The sequence below is a fragment of the Salmo salar genome, chromosome ssa21 (assembly GCF_905237065.1).
Source record: "Salmo salar chromosome ssa21, Ssal_v3.1, whole genome shotgun sequence".
Classification (NCBI taxonomy): domain Eukaryota; kingdom Metazoa; phylum Chordata; class Actinopteri; order Salmoniformes; family Salmonidae; genus Salmo; species Salmo salar.
In genome coordinates this window covers 23915590-23940059 of record NC_059462.1, presented here as the reverse complement: position 1 = coordinate 23940059, position 24470 = coordinate 23915590, and positions in this window count along the sequence as shown.

Below are 24470 nucleotides of genomic sequence, written 5' to 3'. Positions count from 1 at the left end.
TGGGAGAGCTAGTTGTCAGTGAACCAAGCTGCTGCCCTCTTGATGTCATTTGACACTGACTCCTCACACTCCCTGGTGGTATTAGCTGAGTAGTACAGGACTGTGTCATCTGCATATATATGTATATGGAATTTCTTCAGCGCTGATAGAAGCTCATATATGTAAATGCAGAACAGCAGGGGTCCAAGCACATTCCCTTGTGGTACTCCATTCACCACAGGTATCTGGGCTGACTGCATGCTTTGCAGTTTAGAGTACTGACTCCTCCCCTGTAAGTATGATGTACACTACTTGATTGCAATGCTGTCAAAGCTTCTCAAGCTTCCTCAGGAGCGTGTGGTGGTGAAAAGTGTTAAAAGCTTTCTTCAGATCCAAGAAGAGTGCTGCTGTGACCTCCTGGCTGTTTCAGGCCGACTTGATGTCCTCCACAATCCTTTGCACTGTTGTAGATGTGCTGTTTATCTTCCTAAAACTGCTTTGAGTGAGAAATTCTGTAGTTAGCAACCTGTGTGTGCACCAGCCTTTCCAACATTTGGAGACAGCACATAGAATTGACACTGGACTTGTAGATTGGTGTTATACAAGCCATTTTCCATTTACATGGGATCTCCCATTTTGATATTGAGGATATGAGTCAGTGGACCCACTATCAATGTGGCAGAGTCCTTTAGAAGCTGGAATATCGTCTGATCCTGTGGCTTTCTGCTGCTCGATCATCAGAAATTCGTTTAGTACCAGTTATTATATCCAAGGGTTCACATACTTTTTCAAACCTACAATGTGAATGTTAAAATTATGTATTCAATATAGACAAGAAAAATACAATAATTTGTGTGTTATTAGTTTAAGCACACTGTGTTTGTCTATTGCTGTGATTTAGATGAAGATCAGATCACATTTTTGGACCAATTTATGCAAAAATCCAGGTAATTCCAAAGGGTTCACATACTTTTTCTTGCCACTGTATACTCTGTACTTCAAATCAAAAGTTATGTCATGTGCTCCGAATACAACAGGAATACAACAGGAATACCTTACAGAGAAATGCTTACTTACAAGCCCTTAACCAACAATGCAGTTTTAAGAAAAATGCCAAAGAAATAAGAAATAAAAGTAACAAATAATTAAAGAGCAGCAGTAAAATAACAATAGCGAGGCTATATACAGGGGGTACTGGAACTGAGTCAATGTGGTTAGTCAAGGTAATATGCGGTTAGTCAAGGTAATATGTAATGTACATGTAGGTAGAGTTATTAAAGTGACTATGCATAGATAATAACAGAGTAGCAGCAGCGTAAAAGAGGGGGTGGGGGGGGCAATGCAAATGGTCTGGGTAGCCATTTGATGACATGTTCAGGAGTCTTATGGCTTGGGGGTAGTGATATACTGGGCCGTACGCACTACCCTCTGTAGTGCCTTGCGGTCGGAGGCCGAGCAGTTGCCATACCAGGCAGTGATGCAACCCGTCAAGATGCTCTCGATGGTGCAGCTGTCAAACCTTTTGAGGATCTGAGGACCCATGCCAAATCTTTTCAGTCTCCTGAGGGGGAATAGGTTTTGTTGTGCCCTCTTCACGACTGTCTTGGTGTGCTTGGACCATTCTAGTTTGTTGGTGATGTGGATAACAAGGAACTTGAAGCTCTCAACCTGCTCCACTATAGATCCGTCGATGAGAATGGGGGCGTGCTCGGTCCTCCTTTTCCTGTAGTCCACAATAATTTCCTTTGTCTTGATCACGTTGAGGGAGAGGTTGTTGTCTTGGCACCACACGGCCAGGTCTCTTACCTCCTCCCTATAGGCTGTCTCGTCGTTGTCGGTGATCAGGCCTACCACTGTTGTGTCATCGACAAACTTAATGATGGGGTTGGAGTCGTGCCTGGCCGTGCAGTCATGAGTGAACAGGGAGTACAGGAGGGGACTGAGCACGCACCCCTGAGGGGCCCCCATGTTGAGGATCAGTGTAGTGGATGTTTTGTTACCTACCCTTACCACCTCGGGGCGGCCTGTCAGGAAGTCCAGGATCCAGTTGCAGAGGGAGGTGTTTAGTCCCAGGACATGCTTGGAATGCTCTTTTGGCTTTCTCAGTGAAATAGTTGATTATTTTCCACATTGCACAGTTGTCTCCCTTAGATTTTTGTAGAGCAGCTGAGTAGTAGTTTTTCTTTCTTACTTCAGCAGTTACATTGTTTCTGAGACAACGATACTCTTCCCAGGCATTTTCAGCTTTTGTTTTCACTAATTTTAGCCGAGCAGCATTTCTGTGACTCAGTTGGGTCTTGATGTTGTCAGTCAGCCAAGGAGCTGGAATTATGGTTTATTTCACTCTTCTCTGCCGGAGCGGTGCATGAAGGTTTGCGACCTGTAAGATGTCTTTAAAGGTTTCCCAGGCCTCTGATGACATATTGATCATGTCTGGACTTGCTTTGGGTCCGATCACCAATAGTAGAGGGAAAAGGGATATGTTTGAATGGGATTACTGTGTTGATATCACTGACTCTTATCTTTCACTGACCCTACACACACACACTAGACTATATACAGTGCTGTGAAAAAGTATTTACCCCCTTTCTAATTTTCTCTACTTATTTTTGATACTAAATGTTATCAGATCTTCAACCAAAACCTAATATTAGATAAAGGGAACCAGGCATAATTGGACTAATGTCATCCAAAAAGTTATGCTTTTGAGTCATCTGTTTATAGAACATTCTTTCAAGTGTCTTGGTGATCATCCAGGTGCTTCCAGGTGCTTTTTGGCAATCTTCAGTCAACTTGGGTCCTATTATGCCTGGCAAAAACCAAACACTGCATTCCACAGTAAGAACCTCATACCAACAGTCAAGCATGGTGATGGTAGTGTGATAGTTTGAGTCTACTTTGCAGCCTCAGAACCTGGACGACTTGCCTTAATGGAAGGAATAATGAATTCTGCTCTGTATCAGAGAATTCTACAGGAGAACGTCAGGCCATCCGTCTGTGAGCTGAAGCTGACGCGCAGCTGGGTTATGCAGCAACACAATCAATTATACATGAAAATAGTTAAAAAGCAACAAATTTGAAGTTTTGGAATTGCCTAGTCAAAGTCCAGACCTAATCCCAATTTAGATGTTGTGGCAGGACTTGAAACAAGCAGTTCATGCTCGAAAACCAACAAATGAGTTAAAGCAGTTCTGCATGCAAGAGTGGGCCAAAAATCCTCCACAGCGATGTGAGAGACTGCATTTGGTTGCAGTCATTGTAGCAAAAGGTGGCAGTTATTGAGTGTAAGAAGGCAATTACTTTTTCACAAAGGGAATTGGGTGTTGCATAATTTTGTAAATTAAATAAAATAAGTATATCTTTTTTCTGTTATTTGCAAACTCAGGTTCCCTGTATCTAATATTCCGTTTTGGATGAAGATCTGATAACATCCAGTATCAAAAATATGCAAAATAGAGAAAGGGCAAATACTTTTTCACAGCACTGCATACAAACCATATACACACTCACATACACTACATTGACACTCCATTGACACTCCCACACAAAACCCACACACATTCACACACACACACAGATCGACACAACAAACACACATACAGTACATACACATTACACACACGTTCACACTCATTTGCTGCTGCTGCTGCTCTGTTCTTTATTTTACTTTTTTAAATGATCTATTCTGATGCCTAGCCACTTCATATACATATTTTATTTTACTTCTCTTTTGTTACTATTTTATTTTTGTCTTTAAACTGCATTGTTGAGAAGGGCTCGTAAGCAAGCATTTCACGATAAAGTCTGCACCAGTTGTATTCGGTGCATGTGACAAATACAATTTGATTTTATTGTATTTGATATGCTCGTTGAAGATCTGACTGCCTTTCAACTATGGTAGAGGGAACGTATTTTCAACGTATTTTGTTGAGGGAACCATCCATGGCATTCTCTCAAAATTCTTGGAAAATACTTCCAGTATTGTGTAACATAAATGTAAAGATCGAACTTTATTTTCCCCATCCATGAAAATGTATAGGCTATAGTGCACTGGGGACGTGGCCAGGTAACAGGATTATAACAACGATATCATTACAATAATCCCATTCAAACACATCCATTTTCCATCTACTATTGGTGATCGGATCCAAAACAGGTCCAGACATGATCAATAGGTCATCAGACAAGGTCAAAGGGGAGAGGTCGTGTGTGTGTGTGTGTGTGTGTGTGTATGGAGATGGTTGAAGATAATGCTGAATCAGAATCAAAACTAAAAGGTACCCACCTCCCCCAATCATCAATAGCTTCACTTCAATAGATAATTCATTTTCTCCTGCAGACCACCTGATCCTACCACAAACCAATCAGGGAACATTTAGGAAGGGAGGGATCAATAAAAGCTTCCTCGACTAGAAGCAAATACAGGGATACAAACAGAGAGACTTGCCAGGCACTTAAAAATGTGTAGACATTTGTAGACATAGGGATGATTTTCCTCAGATCTTCTTCTGCTGCGGTACTGTGCTAGCACAAATGACCGTACCTGCTTGTTGACAACCAACAGAGTTGATATCTTAGTGAGATATCCACAGATATGATCAGACACCTCAAATCATCTTCGACAATCTTCGTACTTCCAGACACACCTGCATCTCAGTGGGACTCCACCCTTCTGCGCCATCACAACTTCCTTGATAACGAGTCGAGGCAATGTTTCATCTTTCTGCTAATTGTCTCGTAATGTCGTCCCGTCATGTTCGAGCCGCCACACTAAAGTTCACAGCCAGAGACCCATCATCTTCTCTGAGTCGGCATTGTCTGCTTATTGCCTTGATCAATCTCCTGGTGCACGGAACAAAGCAGTCGGTGTTCAAACACCAATTACTCTCTCATCTCCTGAGACATCGGCCCAACCCTAATTGGATTTAACTAAACTCCAAATTCCCCTTTATTATGGCAAATAACATGCAAAGCTTTTTAATTAAGATCCCCATGCTGGCCCATGCTGAACGGGCTGCAGTCGCTTTCATGTTCCACTCTTCAAACAGCGACTGGAGAGAGGCAGAGCCAGAATGGTGAATGGGCCGGCCCACTGTCTGGCCCAGCGGGGGGTTCAATTGGGAGGGAAGGATCGGTTAATTAAGATCCTAGTTTTGATCTGATAGATCAGTGGCTTTCTGTGCTGGGGAGAGGAGATGTTCTGTGTTACACTTCATAGGTAGGAATAGGCTTACAAAGACCACCTTCTGCCTCCTCTATCTCCGGCCTGTCTCATCTAACCCTTGTTGGGTTAAGATATTTACATCTACATTTTACATTTACATTTTAGTCATTTAGCAGACACTGTTTGAAGAGGTAGGGCTGAGCAGGAGCTGCCCTCCTGTACAGGTGGGAGGGCCAAGAGACCTGAGGTGGCAGAACAGAGTGCTCGGGTTGGGGTGTAGGTTTTGAGCATAGCTAGCCGGAAGGTAGGGAGGGGAAGTTCTTCTTGCTGTTCCATAGGTAAGCACCATGGTCTTGTAGTGGATGCGAGCTTAGACTGGAAGCCAGTGGAGTGGAGCGGGGTGACATGAGAAAGCCTGGTTTTCAACCTTCCCAAGTTTTCTGCAGCCTCTAGTAAAGATGAAGTCAAGCGTATTGACTCTTGTGAGCTGGAGGGGATTGGGAAACGGTGAGGTCAAAAGAGGCAAGGAGGGAAAAGAGAGAGTTGGAAAGAAATTAATCAAAGACAGAAGTGGGGATGTTGAAGTCGCCAAGTACGAAGAGCGGTGAGACATTGTCAGGAAATGAGCTTATCAAGGTGTCAAGCTCATTGAGGAACTCTCCAAGGGCACCTGGTGAGCGACAGATGACAATAATGTTAAGCTTGAGTGGACAAGTGACAGTGCCAGCATGGAATTCAAATGAGGAGATGGACAGGCGAGGGAGGGAGAAAAGCGAAAATCTCCACTTAGGAGAAATTAATAGACCTGTGCCACAACCGAGAGGACCAGATGTTCTCGGACTACGAGAGAAAATGTAGTCAGATGAAGAAAGAGCAGCTGGAGTAGCAATGTTCTCTGGGGTTATAAATGTCTGTCAGGGCCAAAACATCATGGACTGAAGGGCAGCATAGGCTGAGAAGAACTCAGCGTTCTTGACCGCAGATCGACAGTCGCAAACGCTGCCAGAGACCAGGAATTTCACATAGGTTGTGCGTACAGGGTACACTAAATTAGAAGTTTTGCAGCTAAGGGGTGGGGAGCGTCTGTAAAGCCTATAGAGAGAGGTGCAAACAGGTATAGAAACACACACATAGTTGCCAAAGCTACAAAAGAGCAAAATTAGATCATCTGAAAATAACTAAGTAAGATACTCAAGTGAGAGAGTGGTGTGGAGCCTTCCTCTCTTTCCTTCCTCAAACAACTCGGCAGAACCGTCTTTGTTTCGGCAACAGTCTTAGTTTTGTCAGCTGCCGCTGAGAATCCAAGGGAGACTGAAGTACTAACACTAATTGCTAACTGCCTAGCAGAGGTGGAGAGCACACTTCCCTGTACTAGTTTCTGATTGCCTAAGAGAGGTGAAACAAGTCCCCCTCTAATAAAGCCACTGATTACCACAACAAGCCACAAATTGCCCTGCCCCTTGATCCTGGTTGATGTGTCAACAACTATCTGTGAATGATGAGCAGTCAGCAGGTCACACACCAGGTAGGCCACAACAGATAAAGACAAAAATGTATACTTATCAATCATGGCAATATCAGGAGTCCTCTAGCTATAGAATAAGGCACACTGAGATGGAGCCTGAAAAGCTGGTTATATACACCCCGAAAAGAGATGATACCACTCCCCCTCCAATACAGCCACTGATTACCAAAACAAGTCACAAATTGCCCTGCTCCTTGATCCTGGTTGAAATGTAAACAACTATCTGTAAATGATGAGCAGTCATCAGTTCACTCACCAGATAGGCCACTGGGAAGACAGGCAGTACTTATAGTAGATGGCCCTCGCTGGCAAAAAGACAGTACTAGACCACAACAAATAAAGACAACAAATTATGCTTAGCAATCCTGGAGATATCAGGAGTCCTCTAGCTATAGAATGCTGGGCTATGGGATGTGTATAAGTCTCATACCGCAGGCGGATGATAGATAGATAGAGAGGTAGAACAGAGATCACACTATACCCTGTCTTTTCTCAATCTCTCTATTTCTTTTTTAACTGATTCTACTAACCAACTGCTTATCAAGACTGTGATTAGCTGAATCAAGTGTGTTGTTGTTGGGTTGGAACAAAAGCCTGTACATTGGGTAGTTGGAGATCCCCATTCTAGGCTGGCATTAAACTATAGTATACTTCAAAACATAATAAAGCAACAAATTAGTGTTTATTAATGCTTAACATGCATAGCAGTATAAACACTATGTCAAGAAGAGAGTTTCCATTGTAATTATGTGAGCAAACACCAGGCATGAAAATTGAATTTCCCACATACAATGTGCCATGACAAGTAATGAGACAGCAGAGACACCTTGACCATCCATCGAGGGAGAGCCTCATTCCTCACACTCATGTATAGAAGATATAATCATTATGTAATTCATTATGAAGAGCGAAACACAGTTCTTTAATTGAATAGGACCCTGTACAGCAGCCACTTAATCAGTGAAATAGAGAGAAGCACGCATTATTAACAGACAATAGCGATATTCCATGGAAGCCTTAATTACATTTCAACACTTCATCCAATAACACTAGGGTTTTCTTATTGTTTGTGGCACAACAGACCAGTAGAAAGGCTAACCTATAGTAACAACTATAGTTTAGCCTAAAGTAACAATTTAGGGGATATGGTCAGGGATTGAATTAGAAATTCTAACGAGAGGGAGCCCTATTTGCAGGGGCCAAGATTTAAAATAAATCCAGACTTAGGGTTTTGCCAAGATTAGGGTTAGGGTTTTGCCAAGATTAGGGTTAGGGTTGAACCGGGATGTGGACATGAAGCTATGGTTAAGCATGAAGCCAGGGTTAGGGCTATGGTTACTGCTGTAAATACAATGTTTTATTATTCTGGGATTAGGGTTACGGTCAGGGCTAGTTCTTTCATCGTACTCCTCTTTGGACCCTGCCTGTGTCTTTGACCCAAGATGCAAGAGCCCAGCTTTGGGTAACTCCAGCTCAATTGATCTGCTGGGTATAGTCGGCTAGGGGGCTAGTACCAGAGACCTTCCAGGTATGGGTAAGGTACAATGCCACCTGTGCCATAGAGGTTCTGACCTTTTAGCAGAGGGCATAGTATGCTCAAATATCTCTATCAAATGTCTTCTTCATGACTTGTCTCTGTGCTACAGCAGTTGACCACATGCTCTGTAAATCTACTAACACAATCTGGGTTGTTTCCTTGATCTCATCTGAGAGACTAGCTAGTTAATAACTTCAGGACAATTCATATACATACAGTTTGTAGGATCTTGATTTGAGCCAGTTTGCTACAGTAGGAAAATAATGTGAATTATTATGTGGATTATAATTAATGGACATTTTTGTAGTGGTTGATACACTTTTTTTTAATGGCAAATCATGTCTTAAATTTCGAAGTGGAAATTACAAACTTTAGAAGCCTTTTTAAACTCAAATACACTACAAGTTTTAATTTCCTGCTTTGCAGAACAATTCTCAGCAACAAAAGAGTGATCAAATTGAGATATTACAGTAAGTAAATCTAACACTTGAAACAGCAGTGAAGTGTGGTGAAGTCGGTGGCTGGATAGGCACTTGCCTACTTTTAAAAAGTGTCCCATCCAAACAATATTCTACACTATATATACAAAAGTATGTGGACACCCCTTCAAATTAGTGGATAGTGCTATTTCAACCACACCTGCTGCTGACAGTTGTATAAAACCAAGCACACAGCCATGCAATCTCCATAGACAGTAGAATGGCCTTACTGAAGAGCTCAGTGACTTTCAATGTGGCACCATCATAGAATGCTACCTTTCCAACAAGTCAGTTCTTCAAATGTATGCTCTGCTAGAGCAGCCCAGGCCAACTGTAAGTGCTGTTATTGTGAAGTGGAAAGGTCTAGGAGCAACAACAGCTCAGCTGCAAAGTGGTAGGCCACACAAGCTCACATAACGGGATGGCCAAGTGCTGAAGCGTGTAGCGTGTAAAAATTGTCTGACCTTGGTTGCAACACTCACAACCGAGTTCCAAACTACCTCTGGAAGCAACGTTAGCACAATAACTTTTCATCAGGAGCTTCATACAATGGGTTTCCATGGTCGAACAGCTGCACACAAGCCTAAGATCACCATGCGTAATGCCAAACGTTGGCTGGAGTAATATAAAGCATTGGACTCTGGAGCAGTGGACCTGCGATTTGTATTCTCTGGAGTGATGCATCAATCTTCACCATCTGGCAGACCGACAGACGAATCTGGGTTTGGCGATTGCCAGGAGAACTCTACCTGCCCGAATGCATGGTTTTCATGGTTTAGCCTAGGCCCCTTAGTTTCTGTGAAGGGAAATCTTAACGCTACAGCATACAATGACATTCTAGACGATTCTGTGCAACAGTTTGGGAAAGGCCCTTTCCTGTTTCAGCATGGCAATGCCCCCGTGCACAAAGCAAGGTTCATACAGAAATGGTTTGTCGAGATCGGTGTGGAAGAACTTGACTGGCCTGCACAGAGCCCTGACCTCAACCCCATCGAACACCTTTGGGATGAATTGGAACGCCGACTGTGAGCCAGGCCTAATCGCCCAACATCAGTGCCCGACCTCACTAACACTCTTGTGGCTAAATGGAAGCAACACCCTGCAGTAATGTTCCAACATCTAGTGGAAGGCCTTCCCAGAAGAGTGTAGACTGTTATAGCAACAAAACAGGGACTAACTCCGTATTAATGCCCATGATTTTGGAACGAGATGTCCACTTACTTTTGGTCAGGTGGTGAAGCTTGATAAATCAAATGTATCAAAGGGAAGTTGTCTATTCTAATGTTCATTCGACGTTCCCTCTGGGCAGCTTTAACAAAGTGATGTCTTCTGTGCCCATGTGAATGTACCCTACGATGTAACTGCAATGATCAGATAGATTTTCTTCTTCTTTGTTTTTATGTTTTATTATCTAACTGCCGTACTGTGTTCAACCGTGTTTGATCTTGTCTAGCCATCTTGTCTCAAGAGGACCACAATGGAAATAAGTCCCAGACTTTATTGTGTGTTATCCTCATGATTTTATTCATGTGCATGTATGGCTTTTTCAAGTGTCACGTGTACTTGTTTTTTAAAATGGTCAAATTAATGAACTAAACTAAACTAAACAGTAGCCAAACCGTAAATTGCCAGGGAAAATGAATTTAGGCCTACCTTTACCTGTAAATTAAGTCCATTTATCTGTCCTTCAGGGTGAAGCTCTTGGAAAATAGTTTGGGTGCAGTATAGTGTCCATTTGTCAGGTTGATTTTGCTAGCTAGCTGACTTTGTTCAGCTCAAGGGATGTGAGCGCCAAATTATGTAGAGATGCCCAAATGTGAATACGCAAAATATGAAATCGGCTCAATGCAATGAATGAAGCTGGGCAAAGCAGCGAGGCCTATGCTGATCCTGTCCATCAACAGTGACTGAAGTTCGGAACGGCCACACGCATCAACAATTTCAATGAAACTCAATGGGTGGAAAGGAAGGCATGCATACCCTGGAGGTTTTGATGCAGTTTTAGCAAATCTTTTGATTTTGAGCATAAAAACATCAGAATCATTGAGAAAAAATATTTTTTTTATGTATATGATATAAAAAAATGTGGGCTTTCATAACACCTTTTTCTATTAGATTATCACAGGGTAAGCACTGCCTACCCTGCCTACCCTGTCTGCATGTCACACTTGAACAGTGGGTGACACGGGACCTTGTGTAATGGAAGATATAATTCATTATGAGAGCAAGCTAATTCCTGCGATTTGTATTCAACTATCAAGGCTATGTCAACATTACCGCTGCACCGCTGCAGTGTAAACCAATCTCAAACAGGATCCTATATCCTTGGACAAAGGTTGGTGGCTGATGGTAAGTGCGTGCATGCGAGCGTTCATGTGTGTGAGTGTGCCGGCTTGTACATGTGTGTACATGTGCTTCCAAACGTATGCAATTTTTGTATGTCCCTTTCTTAATGTGTGAGTAGTACTGAGCTAAAGTAGAGTATCAGGTGGGTTGTTGTAGCAGCATGTGGGCACTTTAGCTCTCCCCCTTTGAGGACCTCCCCTTGTTAGTGTGTGTGTGTGTGTGTGTGTGTGTGTGTGTGTGTGTGTGTGTGTGTGTGTGTGTGTGTGTGTGTGTGTGTGTGTGTGTGTGTGTGTGTGTGTGCGTGTGCGTGTCGTCACGCGCGTGCGTGCGTGCTCAAGCGCGTGCGTACGTCCATGCAAGTCACCCATGTGTGTGTGAGCACAAGTCGAACAGTTGCACCTGGTTTGTGAGTGAATTAATCATGATGATTAATTGGCCTTCAAGTTAAATCTCCACAGAGTGATGTCAGGCTGGCAGGCGTCATGGCTGTAATTGACAGCACTTTAAGGAGAAGCAGATTGATTTACACAAGACTCTAATGAATCCCCCTCTCTACTGGTGGAAGAGGGGGGAAGGTAAACAAATCTCTCACACTCTCTCTCTCTCTCTCTCTCTCTCTGCCTCTCTCTCTCCTTCCTCTCCATTGTGTTGTCTGTATGCATAATTAACTATCCTCTTTCTTCTTTCCTCATTGCCTATCCTTAATGATTACATGTCATGAGGGTGAGAAGAAAAAGGAAAGGTGGACATGGAAGATGGTTTGGCCATTGCCCCTTTCTTTTCTTCAACCCCCCCTCTCAGGCTCTCCTCTCTCCATCTTTCCCTTTCCCCATCCTCTGTTATGTCTGTCCCTACAAATAAATAATGAGGGTCAACTGTGCATGCACTTCCTGGTTCAGATTGCAGATGCGGTTTTCAATGGTTATAGCGGAGCAACCAATGTAGCATCAATGTCCTGTTCAGGTAAACCAATTGAAACAGAGGAAACACACTTCCTTGAGGAGCAAAGCGGGCTAACAAATCCAATAACTGTGTGGCCTAACCAGGAAAAACTCCATTCTCTATAGCCCATACGAGCCCGAGTTTATCCTGGTCAGGTTAGGTGGTCTGGAACGACTCAGGACCCTAACCATGCTGGTGTGAATCAACAAAAGCACTAAGCAAATATGAGATACAAAACAGCCGTAAAAAAAGTTTGTTATTTTTCCGATAGCAACTTTTATGATTTCATATAGCGAAAAGATTATGTTGTAGTTAACCCCTGAAATCATTGAGACTGGGGCCTTGTACTGTAAAGGAGGTCATGGCCGGTCAAAGACAGAAGTTCCTCTGATAGTTGTGTGGGTTTGATGTTCAATGCTACAATCTCCTCACCTCTCCTCTCCCCCCGGCCCGAGCCCCTCTGATCTGCGCTGGCGCTCATTAAAAAACCCTCTCCACCTTCACATTAGCATCAGAGTCATGGTCAGCTGGCTTTGTGTTACAAAGGGGGAAAACAATATCAATAACAACAACAACAAACAACAACTACAGTGTAGCCTTTAGTCCAGGGAGGAAAGGAGAAAAGGGGGAGGAGGGGAGGTGTCTTTGATAGTGCAGATCAAAGAGGAGAAGTAAAGTAGACCGTTGTGTGTTTTCATCCCGTCCCTCGGCCTCCCAAGGTCCTCTCTGATCCAGCCTGCCTGGTTGGGTGCAGTTAACAGTATAGGGAGGCCAGCCTTCCGGACTGTGTGGAGTTAGCAGTAGGGGGAGGCCAGTCTGCCTGACTGTATGGAGTTAGCAGTATGGGGAGGCCAGCCTGCCTGGCTGTGAGGAGTTAGCAGTAGGGGGAGGCCAGCCTGCCTGGCTGTGTGGAGTTAGCAGTATGGAGAGGCCAGCCTGCCTGGCTGTGTGGAGTTAGCAGTATGGGGAGACCAGCCTGCCTGGCTGTGTGGAGTTAGCAGTATGGGGAGGCCAGCCTGCCTGGCTGTGTGGAGTTAGCAGTAGGGGGAGGCCAGCCTGCCTGGCTGTGTGGAGTTAGCAGTATGAGGAGGCCAGCCTGCCTGACTGTATGGAGTTAGCAGTATGAGGAGGCCAGCCTGCCTGGCTGTGTGGAGTTAGCAGTATGAGGAGGCCAGCCTGCCTGGCGGTGTGTAGTTAGCAGTATGGGGAGGCCAGCCTGCCTGGCTGTATGGAGTTAGCAGTATGAGGAGGCCAGCCTGCCTGGCTGTGTGGAGTTAGCAGTATGAGGAGGCCAGCCTGCCTGGCTGTATGGAGTTAGCAGTATGAGGAGGCCAGCCTGCCTGGCTGTGTGGAGTTAGCAGTTTGGGGAGGCCAGCCTGCCTGGCTGTATGGAGTTAGCAGTATGAGGAGGCCAGCCTGCCTGGCTGTGTGTAGTTAGCAGTATGGGGAGGCCAGCCTGCCTGGCTGTATGGAGTTAGCAGTATGAGGAGGCCAGCCTGCCTGGCTGTGTGGAGTTAGCAGTATGAGGAGGCCAGCCTTCCTGGCTGTGTGGAGTTAGCAGTATGGGGAGGCCAGCCTGCCTGGCTGTATGGAGTTAGCAGTATGAGGAGGCCAGCCTGCCTGGCTGTGTGGAGTTAGCAGTATGAGGAGGCCAGCCTTCCTGGCTGTGTGGAGTTAGCAGTTTGGGGAGGCCAGCCTGTCTGGCTGTGTGGAGTTAGCAGTATGGGGAGACCAGCCTTCCTGGCTGTGTGGAGTTAGCAGTATGGGGAGACCAGCCTTCCTGGCTGTGTGGAGTTAGCAGTATGAGGAGGCCAGCCTTCCTGGCTGTGTGGAGTTAGCAGTATGAGGAGGCCAGCCTGCCTGGGTGTGTAGTTAGTAGTAGGGGGAGGCCAACCTTCCTGGCTGTGAGGAGTTAGCAGTATGGGGAGGCCAGTCTGCCTGACTGTTTGGAGTTAGCAGTATGAGGAGGCCAGCCTGCCTGGCTATGTGGAGTTAGCAGTATGAGGAGGCCAGCCTGCCTGGCTGTGAGGAGTTAGCAGTATGGGGAGGCCAGTCTGCCTGGCTGTATGGAGTTAGCAGTATGGGGAGGCCAGCCTGCCTGGCTGTGTGGAGTTAGCAGTATGAGGAGGCCAGCCTGCCTGGCTGTGAGGAGTTAGCAGTATGGGGAGGCCAGTCTGCCTGGCTGTGAGGAGTTAGCAGTATGGGGAGGCCAGCCTGCCTGACTGTATGGAGTTAGCAGTATGGGGAGGCCAGCCTGCCTGGCTGTGTGGAGTTAGCAGTATGAGGAGGCCAGCCTGCCTGGCTGTGAGGAGTTAGCAGTATGGGGAGGCCAGTCTGCCTGACTGTATGGCGTTAGCAGTATGAGGAGGCCAGCCTGCCTGGCTGTGTGGAGTTAGCAGTATGGGGAGGCCAGCCTGCCTGGCTGTGTGGAGTTAGCAGTATGAGGAGGCCAGCCTGCCTGGGTGTGTAGTTAGTAGTAGGGGGAGGCCAACCTTCCTGGCTGTGAGGAGTTAGCAGTATGGGGAGGCCAGTCTGCCTGACTGTATGGAGTTAGCAGTATGAGGAGGCCAGCCTGCCTGGCTGTGTGGAGTTAGCAGTATGGGGAGGCCAACCTTCCTGGCTGTGAGGATATAGCAGTATGGGGAGGCCAGTCTGCCTGACTGTATGGAGTTAGCAGTATGAGGAGGCCAGCCTGCCTGGCTGTGTGGAGTTAGCAGTATGAGGAGGCCAGCCTGCCTGGCTGTGAGGAGTTAGCAGTATAGGGAGGCCAGCCTGCCTGGCTGTGAGGAGTTAGCAGTATGAGGAGGCCAGCCTGCCTGACTGTATGGAGTTAGCAGTATGAGGAGGCCAGCCTGCCTGGCTGTGAGGAGTTAGCAGTATGGGGAGGCCAGCCTGCCTGACTGTATGGAGTTAGCAGTATGGGGAGGCCAGCCTGCCTGGCTGTGAGGAGTTAGCAGTATGGGGAGGCCAGCCTGCCTGACTGTATGGAGTTAGCAGTATGGGGAGGCCAGCCTGCCTGGCTGTATGGAGTTAGCAGTATGGGGAGGCCAGCCTGCCTGACTGTATGGAGTTAGCAGTATGGGGAGGCCAGCCTGCCTGACTGTATGGAGTTAGCAGTATGGGGAGGCCAGCCTGCCTGACTGTATGGAGTTAGCAGTATGGGGAGGCCAGCCTGCCTGACTGTATGGAGTTAGCAGTATGGGGAGGCCAGTCTGCCTGGCTGTGAGGAGTTAGCAGTATGAGGAGGCCAGTCTGCCTGACTGTATGGAGTTAGCAGTATGGGGAGGCCAGCCTGCCTGGCTGTGAGGAGTTAGCAGTATGGGGAGACCAGCCTGCCTGACTGTATGGAGTTAGCAGTATGGGGAGGCCAGCCTGTCTGGCTGTGAGGAGTTAGCAGTATGGGGAGACCAGCCTGCCTGACTGTATGGAGTTAGCAGTATGGGGAGACCAGCCTGTCTGACTGTATGGAGTTAGCAGTATGGGGAGACCAGCCTGCCTGACTGTATGGAGTTAGCAGTATGGGGAGACCAGCCTGCCTGACTGTATGGAGTTAGCAGTATGGGGAGACCAGCCTGTCTGACTGTATGGAGTTAGCAGTATGGGGAGACCAGCCTGCCTGGCTGTGAGGAGTTAGCAGTATGGGGAGACCAGCCAGCCTGCCTGACTGTATGGAGTTAGCAGTATGGGGAGGCCAGCCTGCCTGGCTGTGAGGAGTTAGCAGTATGGGGAGGCCAGCCTGCCTGACTGTATGGAGTTAGCAGTATGGGGAGACCAGCCTGCCTGGCTGTGAGGAGTTAGCAGTATGGGGAGACCAGCCTACTGAGTTAGCAGAGGAGACCAGCCTGCCTGACTGTATGGGGAGGCCAGCCTGCCTGGCTGTGAGGAGTTAGCAGTATGGGGAGGCCAGCCTGCCTGACTGTATGGAGTTAGCAGTATGGGGAGACCAGCCTGCCTGGCTGTGAGGAGTTAGCAGTATGGGGAGACCAGCCTGCCTGACTGTATGGAGTTAGCAGTATGGGGAGACCAGCCTGTCTGACTGTATGGAGTTAGCAGTATGGGGAGGCCAGCATGCCTGGCTGTTAGGAGTTAGCAGTATGGGGAGACCAGCCTGCCTGACTGTGAGGAGTTAGCAGTATGGGGAGACCAGCCTGCCTGCCTGTGCTGGGTAGGTTTATTTGCAATCATTGAGTAGGTCAGGTCTATTGGATCTGTAGACCTGGTTCAGAGGGGTTAAACAGGACAGGAGGTCAATTGTTTTCTGAGGTTAGAAGATGCTGCTTGGATCATGTTGTATCGCTCTGATGATGCTGTGATGTCATAAATATGTGGCCTTCTAAAATTCTGCTGCTGGAGTTTATGATCTAAACTCATCTCAGTTTGTGTGTGTGTGTGTGTGTGTGTGTGTGTGTGTGTGTGTGTGTGTGTGTGTGTGTGTGTGTGTGTGTGTGTGTGTGTGTGTGTGCGTGTGCGTGCGTGCGCAAAGCTACCAGTTTTTGCTAATGCCAGTGCCACAACCTATTGCTTTTTTTTATTAGCTCTATAATGTGATATAATTTAATGTATCTAACAATGGGCCTGTTTGTCTCTCCCTAGCCAATCAGCCCCACTCTAAAGTCTGCACACACGCCTACCTTTTCCCCTTTCCTGTGTCTCAACAGACTCACAACGCCACCGCATATGACTCCGCAATCAGTAAGTGCTTTTCTCTCTCTCTCTGTGTGCAAAGCTACCAGTAATTTACCAAAGTCACTGGAATCTTCAATAATTTAGGTAATTAATAGAAAATGTATGGTACTTTTTTTTATTCATATATAGTATTATTATTTTTTATATCTGTGTTCATATTGTCCATTAGTTTGTAATAGATAGACCATATGGTTCAAGAGACAAAATTGCCTAATTAATGAAAAAAGCATTTAATCAACAATGGCATTATTTTCAATGAACTCTGCCACTCTACTAAATATTGACTTTTTTCACATCTGATACCAGTTTGAAACTAAAGCATTGGCAACAAATATATATAAATAAAAGTGTGTAAAATAATATAATTTCTTTTTTATTTTTGCCCTTTTTCTCCCCATGGTATCCAATTGGTAGTTACAGTCTTGTCTCATCGCTGCAACTCCCGTACGGACTTGGGAGAGGCGAAGGTCGAGAGCCATGCATCCTCTGAAAGACAACCCAGCCACACTGCTTCTTGACACAATGCCCGCTTAACCTGGAAGTCAGCCCCACCAGTGTGTCGGAAGAAACACCGTACACCTGGCGACCGTGTCAGCGCGCATTGCTCCCGGTCCGCCACAGGAGTCGCTAGAGTGCAATGGGACAAAGACATCCCTGCCGGCCAAACCCTCCCCTAACCCAGACGACGCTGGGCCAATTGTGCGCCGCCCCATGGGTCTCCCGGTTGCGGCCGGCTGCAGCAGAGCCTGGACTCAAACCAGGATCTCTAGTGGCACAGCTAGCACTGTGGTGCAGTGCCTTAGACCACTGCGCCACTCGGGAGGCCCCCTAATTATATTGTTTATTGCTGAAACCCTCATATTAAACACCAATGGTATTCATTAATTTGATGGTTTATATTTAGGATCATGTTTTGTAGCTTTGTCATTCCATTTTTTTTTGTCATCTTATTTAATTATTTCATATATTTTACTTACAGTATGATAATCCCACACAGAGGGCCAGAGATAATTACAGACACCTGTGATAATCTGAAGTACCCAAAAGGGCCACTAGATGTCTTGTGATAGATTACAGAAAATCCTTGAAAGATACCAAAATTCTGGTAGTTTACTGGTAAATTTAAAAAAGTTTACACTCATCCACCCACCCTCTCTTCGCAACCCTATGTGTGTTTATGTGTGTGTGTGCGTGCATGCGTGCGTGCATGTGTGCGTGTGCGTGTGTGACTGAGGCTGATGAAATGGAATTGTTGCATGATTGCAGTAAAAGAGTGGAAGAGTGCATCACAAGTAAAGGATACCCCATGTGGAACAACAGCACAAAGCAATGGCTTGAATAGCACCCATCAGCTCCTTCACTCTGAATGTGACTGCTGTGTCGAAGCAGGTCATCCCACTCAGCCAGGACAGTGTGTGTATGTGTGTGTATGTGTGACACTACAGTTGAGGGAGCCCAGCTGTGTATCAAAGCGGGCGGTACCACTCAGAGCTCCAGCAGGAAGAGATATTCAGGTTGAGTGGGACATATCACTTTAATTGGTTTAGCGGGGGTCCCATTGAAGTTGTGGAGAGCAGTGTGTCTGAAATGGGAGCGGACAATAGCACTTGGCTCACTCACTGAGCTCACCATTCTCTGGTGGAATGAGGCACCTCTGAATGGTTTCTCTCAGTGTAACTGCTCCTTCAAGTCACTCCTCTATCCCTTCTATGTTCTCCTCTTATGGGAAAAATAATAACGATGCGATAATCTTGGCAGTCATCTGTCACATGCAGATACTGTCCATGAGGCAATGACAATAAAAAGAGAGGGTTAGAAAGGGAAAAAGGAAAAGTGCTTTGGATGGAGGGAGAGATGGGTTGTTTTGCTGAGGATTCCGTTAAATCTTCATCTCCCTCACCCTTTCCGAGCTACCTCGTCTGTGATGCTAAGAAATCCAAAGGCCCCACAGAAATATTTCACTAAATGAAAGTCACAAATTAAGCCAGATAAACATAGGCCTAAAAAATATACTATGTGAATTGCTTACTGTGGGCATAAACTTGATTGCCATGCCCAAGAGCACAGTTTTGATAGTTCTGAGTCAGCAAGACAGTAGTAACAACGTGTTGTTTGTTTCAACACAATGTAAATATCTCCAGATTTTTCCAGAGACCCTAGAAATTCCATTAGCTGTAGTTGTTAATGATTAGCGTTTGTTGTATGGTAATTTGGGGAGATGTTGATCTTTAGTTTATGATTACAAAAGTAACATTTGTCAAAATGTGAATATTGAATGATTTGTCAGGTCTCCTGTGGCCAAGTAATGAATTGCAGCATATCATAAGTATCTCTAACAACAGTTGGATATCAGGAGAAACAGTAAAAAAGAAATAATACTGCTGGTATGAGCAGTTGCAGTTATTCTTCATTTGATAAACGTTCCAAATCCTAGTGAACCCACCAGGGAAAGCTCCTTAACTACAGAGGGCCTCTATAATCTCCCGGTCAGAGTCTGTTTGACCAGTTTGGTCCTCAGGGACACCAGGTTGTTTGAGTTGGCCAGCCTCGGGGCTAGGATACAGGGGGACGGTTGTCCATACTTACAGCCTGGAGAACCGGAGGTATTTCCTGACCCATTTTTCCTTGGTCGTTTTTCAGTCTTATTTTCTAGAGGCTGGATGGTAGTGATTTGTGTTTGTGGCAGAGAGAGTGAGAGTTGGGGCAGGGAAAAGGGAGGGAAGGAGAGACAGAGATATAAGAGATTATATATATATATATATATATATATATATATATATATATATATATATATACACAGTTGAAGTCGGTAGTTTACATACACTTAGAGGTTGGAGTCATTAAAACTTGTTTTTCAACTCCTCCACAAATTTCTTGTAAACAAACTATAGTTTTGGCAAGATGGTTAGGATATCTACTTTGTGCATGCATTTTTCCAACAATTGTTTACAGACAGATTATTTCACTTATAATTCATTGTATCACAATTCAAGTAGGTCAGAAGTTTACATACACTAAGTTGACAGTGCCTTTAAACAGCCTGGAAAATTCCCAAAAATTATGTCATGGCTTTAGAAGCTTCTGATAGGCTAATTGACATCATTTGTGTCAATTGGAGGTGTACCTGTGCATGTATTTCAAGGCCTACCTTCAAACTTTGCTTGACATCATGAGAAAATCAAAAGAAATCAGTCAAGACCTCAGAGAAAAACCAGACCTCCTCTGGTTTATCCTTGGGAGCAATTTCCAAATGCCTGAAGGTACCACGTTCATCTGTACAAACAATAGTACGCAAATATAAACACCATGGGACCATGCAGCCGTTATACCGCTCAGGAAGGAGACGTGTTCTGTCTCCGAGAGATGAACTTTGGTGCTTTGGTACTTTGGTGCGAAAAGTGCAAACCAATCCCAGAACAACAGCAAAGGACCTTGTGAAGATGCTGGAGGAAACAGGTACAAAAGTATCTATATCCACAGTAAAACGAGTCCTATATCGACATAACCTGAAAGGCCGCCTAGCAAGGAAGAAGCCACTGCTCCAAAACCGCCATAAAAAAAGCCAGATTACGGTTTGCAACTGCACATGGGGACAAAGATCGTACATTTTGGAGAAATGTCCTCACGTCTGATGAAACAAAAATAGAACTGTTTGGCCATAATGACCATTGTTATGTTTGGAGGAAAAAGGGGGAGGCTTGCAAGCCGAAGAACACAATCCAAACCGTGAAGCACAGGGGTGGCAGCATCATGTTATGGGGGTGCTTTGCTGCAGAAGGGACTGGTGCACTTCACAAAATAGATGGCATCATGAGGAAAGAAAATTATGTGGATATATTGAAGCAACATCTCAAGACATCAGTCAGGAAGTTAAAGCTTGGTCGCAAATGGGTCTTCCAAATGGACAATAACCCCAAGCATACTTCCAAAGTTGTGGCAAAATGGCTTAAGGACAACAAAGTCAAGGTATTGGAGTGGCCATCACAAAGCCCTGACCTCAATCCTATAGAACATTTGTGGGCAGAACTGAAAAAACGTGTGCGAGCAAGGAGACCTACAAACCTGACTCAGTTACACCAGCTCTGTCAGGAGGAATGGGCCAAAATTCACCCAACTTATTGTGGGATGCGTGTGGAAGGCTACCCAAAACATTTGACCCAAGTTAAACAATTTAAAGGCAATGCTACCAAATACTAATTGAGTGTATGTAAGAGTGAGTGTGTAAAGCTGTGATCAAGGCAAAAGGAGGCTACTTTGAAGAATCTCAAATGTAAAATATATTTGTTCAACACTTTTTTGGTTACTACATGATTCCATATGTGTTATTTCATAGTTTTGATGTCTTCACTACTATTCTATAATGTAGAAAATAGTAAAATCAAATAAAAGTGTGTCCAAACTTTTGACTGTTACTGTATATATATATTTTTTTTCTCTCTTGTATATATATGTATATAGTATATATATATATATATATATATATATATATATATATATATATATATATATATATATATATATATATATAGAGGAGAGAGAGAAGAGGTACTTTTTTAAATTGTTTATTTCACTTTTGTTTATTATCTATTTCACTTGCTTTGGCAATGTAAACATATGTTCCCCATGCCAATAAAGCCTCTTAAATTGAATTTAATTGAGAGAGGGGGGGGGAGAGAGGAAAAAATCTGACTTGGAGGAGGGGGGGAAAAAATCAGACTTAGAGGGTAGAAGGAAACAAATAACTCTCTTTTCCCTTTTATTTGTGTCTGTTGCATTTCTTCTCCATATCCAGCACTGCACAAGACCTTCATCTTTTCATATAAACCAGAAGTCTAGTACTCTTCCAATTTCCTCTACACTGCCTGAATATGAATCTAAATGTTTACCTCATGTCTCAGTCCAGTTTAGTTGTTCTTTTTGTCTTCTTATGCTTGAAGGGCATTCTAAATCATGCATTATTTCCCTATAACACAGGGTATATTTGCATTGTAGAATTCAATGGCTATAGTTCATTCTTACATGTTCTATGTTTGAGCTGCCTTTGAAAGCAAAAGTCAAATTGAAAACATTACTGGCATTGTTGAATTCGATTTTCATAAGAGCAAGCAAGGACTGATGGTTTGGTTAACTAAACTAGTAAACTAGAAAATCTGTTTGTTTGGCTACCAAGGCAACTACTGTCGCTATCTAGTAAACTTGAAAACTACCTCAGTGGATGTTGATCACATTTCTACCTGCAAATGAACACATTTCTAGCAGTAAATGTGTTAAATTATAGCCATGGTATAAAAGGGATAACCAACTTGGGGCTCTATGCATTCTCTGGAAAATAATGCAACTCTGTGGAAGGTTAGTTCCACTCCGCTAGCACTTTGTGTAACCATTGGAGGCTCCTGAGAGGAGGAAGGGGAGGACCACCCTTCTCAGTGAATTTACATTTACATTTAAGTCATTTAGCAGACGCTCTTATCCAGAGCGACTTACAAAATGGTGCATTCACCTTATGATATCCAGTGGAACAACCACTTTACAATAGTGCATCTAAATCTTTTAAGGGAGGGGGGGGGGTTAGAAGGATTACTTTATCCTATCCTAGGTATTCCTTAAAGAGGTGGGGTTTCAGGTGTCTCCGGAAGGTGGTGATTGACTCCGCTGTCCTGGCGTCGTGAGGGAGCTTGTTCCACCATTGGGGTGCCAGAGCAGCGAACAGTTTTGACTGGGCTGAGCGGGAACTGTGCTTCCTCAGAGGTAGGGGGGCCAGCAGGCCAGTGGTGGATGAACGCAGTGCCCTTGTTTGGGTGTAGGGCCTGATCAGAGCCTGAAGGTATGGAGGTGCCGTTCCCTTCACAGCTCCGTAGGCAATCACCATGGTCTTGTAGCGGATGCGAGCTTCAACTGGAAGCCAGTGGAGAGAGCGGAGGAGCGGGGTGACGTGAGAGAACTTGGGAAGGTTGAACACCAGACGGGCTGCGGCGTTCTGGATGAGTTGTAGGGGTTTAATGGCACAGGCAGGGAGCCCAGCCAACAGCGAGTTGCAGTAATCCAGACGGGAGATGACAAGTGCCTGGATTAGGACCTGCGCCGCTTCCTGTGTGAGGCAGGGTCGTACTCTGCGAATGTTGTAGAGCATGAACCTACAGGATCGGGTCACCGCCTTGATGTTAGTGGAGAACGACAGGGTGTTGTCCAGGATCACGCCAAGGTTCTTAGCACTCTGGGAGGAGGACACAAGGGAGTTGTCAACCGTGATGGCGAGATCATGGAACGGGCAGTCCTTCCCCGGGAGGAAGAGCAGCTCCGTCTTGCCGAGGTTCAGCTTGAGCTGGTGATCCGTCATCCACACTGATATGTCTGACAGACATGCAGAGATGCGATTCGCCGCCTGGTTATCAGAAGGGGGAAAGGAGAAGATTAATTGTGTGTCGTCTGCATAGCAATGATAGGAGAGACCATGTGAGGATATGACAGAGCCAAGTGACTTGGTGTATAGCGAGAATAGGAGAGGGCCTAGAACAGAGCCCTGGGGACACCAGTGGTGAGAGCGCATGGTGCGGAGACAGATTCTCGCCACGCCACCTGGTAGGAGCGACCTGTCAGGTAGGACGCAATCCAAGCGTGGGCCGCGCCGGAGATGCCCAACTCGGAGAGGGTGGAGAGGAGGATCTGATGGTTCACAGTATCAAAGGCAGCAGATAGGTCTAGAAGGATGAGAGCAGAGGAGAGAGAGTTAGCTTTAGCAGTGCGGAGAGCCTCCGTGACACAGAGAAGAGCAGTCTCAGTTGAATGCCCAGTCTTGAAACCTGACTGATTAGGATCAAGAAGGTCATTCTGAGAGAGATAGCAGGAGAGCTGGCCAAGGACGGCACGTTCAAGAGTTTTGGAGAGAAAAGAAAGAAGGGATACTGGTCTGTAGTTGTTGACATCGGAGGGATCGAGTGTAGGTTTTTTCAGAAGGGGTGCAACTCTCGCTCTCTTGAAGACGGAAGGGACGTAGCCAGCGGTCAAGGATGAGTTGATGAGCGAGGTGAGGAAGGGGAGAAGGTCTCCGGAAATGGTCTGGAGAAGAGAGGAGGGGATAGGGTCAAGTGGGCAGGTTGTTGGGCGGCCGGCCGTCACAAGACGCGAGATTTCATCTGGAGAGAGAGGGGAGAAAGAGGTCAAAGCACAGGGTAGGGCAGTGTGAGCAGGACCAGCGGTGTCGTTTGACTTAGCAAACGAGGATCGGATATCGTCAACCTTCTTTTCAAAATGGTTGACGAAGTCATCCGCAGAGAGGGAGGAGGGGGGGGGGGAGGAGGATTCAGGAGGGAGGAGAAGGTAGCAAAGAGCTTCCTAGGGTTAGAGGCAGATGCTTGGAATTTAGAGTGGTAGAAAGTGGCTTTAGCAGCAGAGACAGAAGAGGAGAATGTAGAGAGGAGTGAGTGAAAGGATGCCAGGTCCGCAGGGGAGGCGAGTTTTCCTCCATTTCCGCTCGGCTGCCCGGAGCCTTGTTCTGTGAGCTCGTAGTGAGTCGTCGAGCCACGGAGCAGGAGGGGAGGACCGAGCCGGCCTGGAGGATAGGGGACAGAGAAAATCAAAGGATGCAGAAAGGGAGGAGAGGAGGGTTGAGGAGGCAGAATCAGGAGATAGGTTGGAGAAGGTTTGAGCAGAGGGAAGAGATGATAGGATGGAAGAGGAGAGAGTAGCGGGAGAGAGAGAGCGAAGGTTGGGACGGCGCAATACCATCCGAGTAGGGGCAGAGTGAGAAGTGTTGGATGAGAGCAAGAGGGAAAAGGATACAAGGTAGTGGTCGGAGATTTGGAGGGGAGTTGC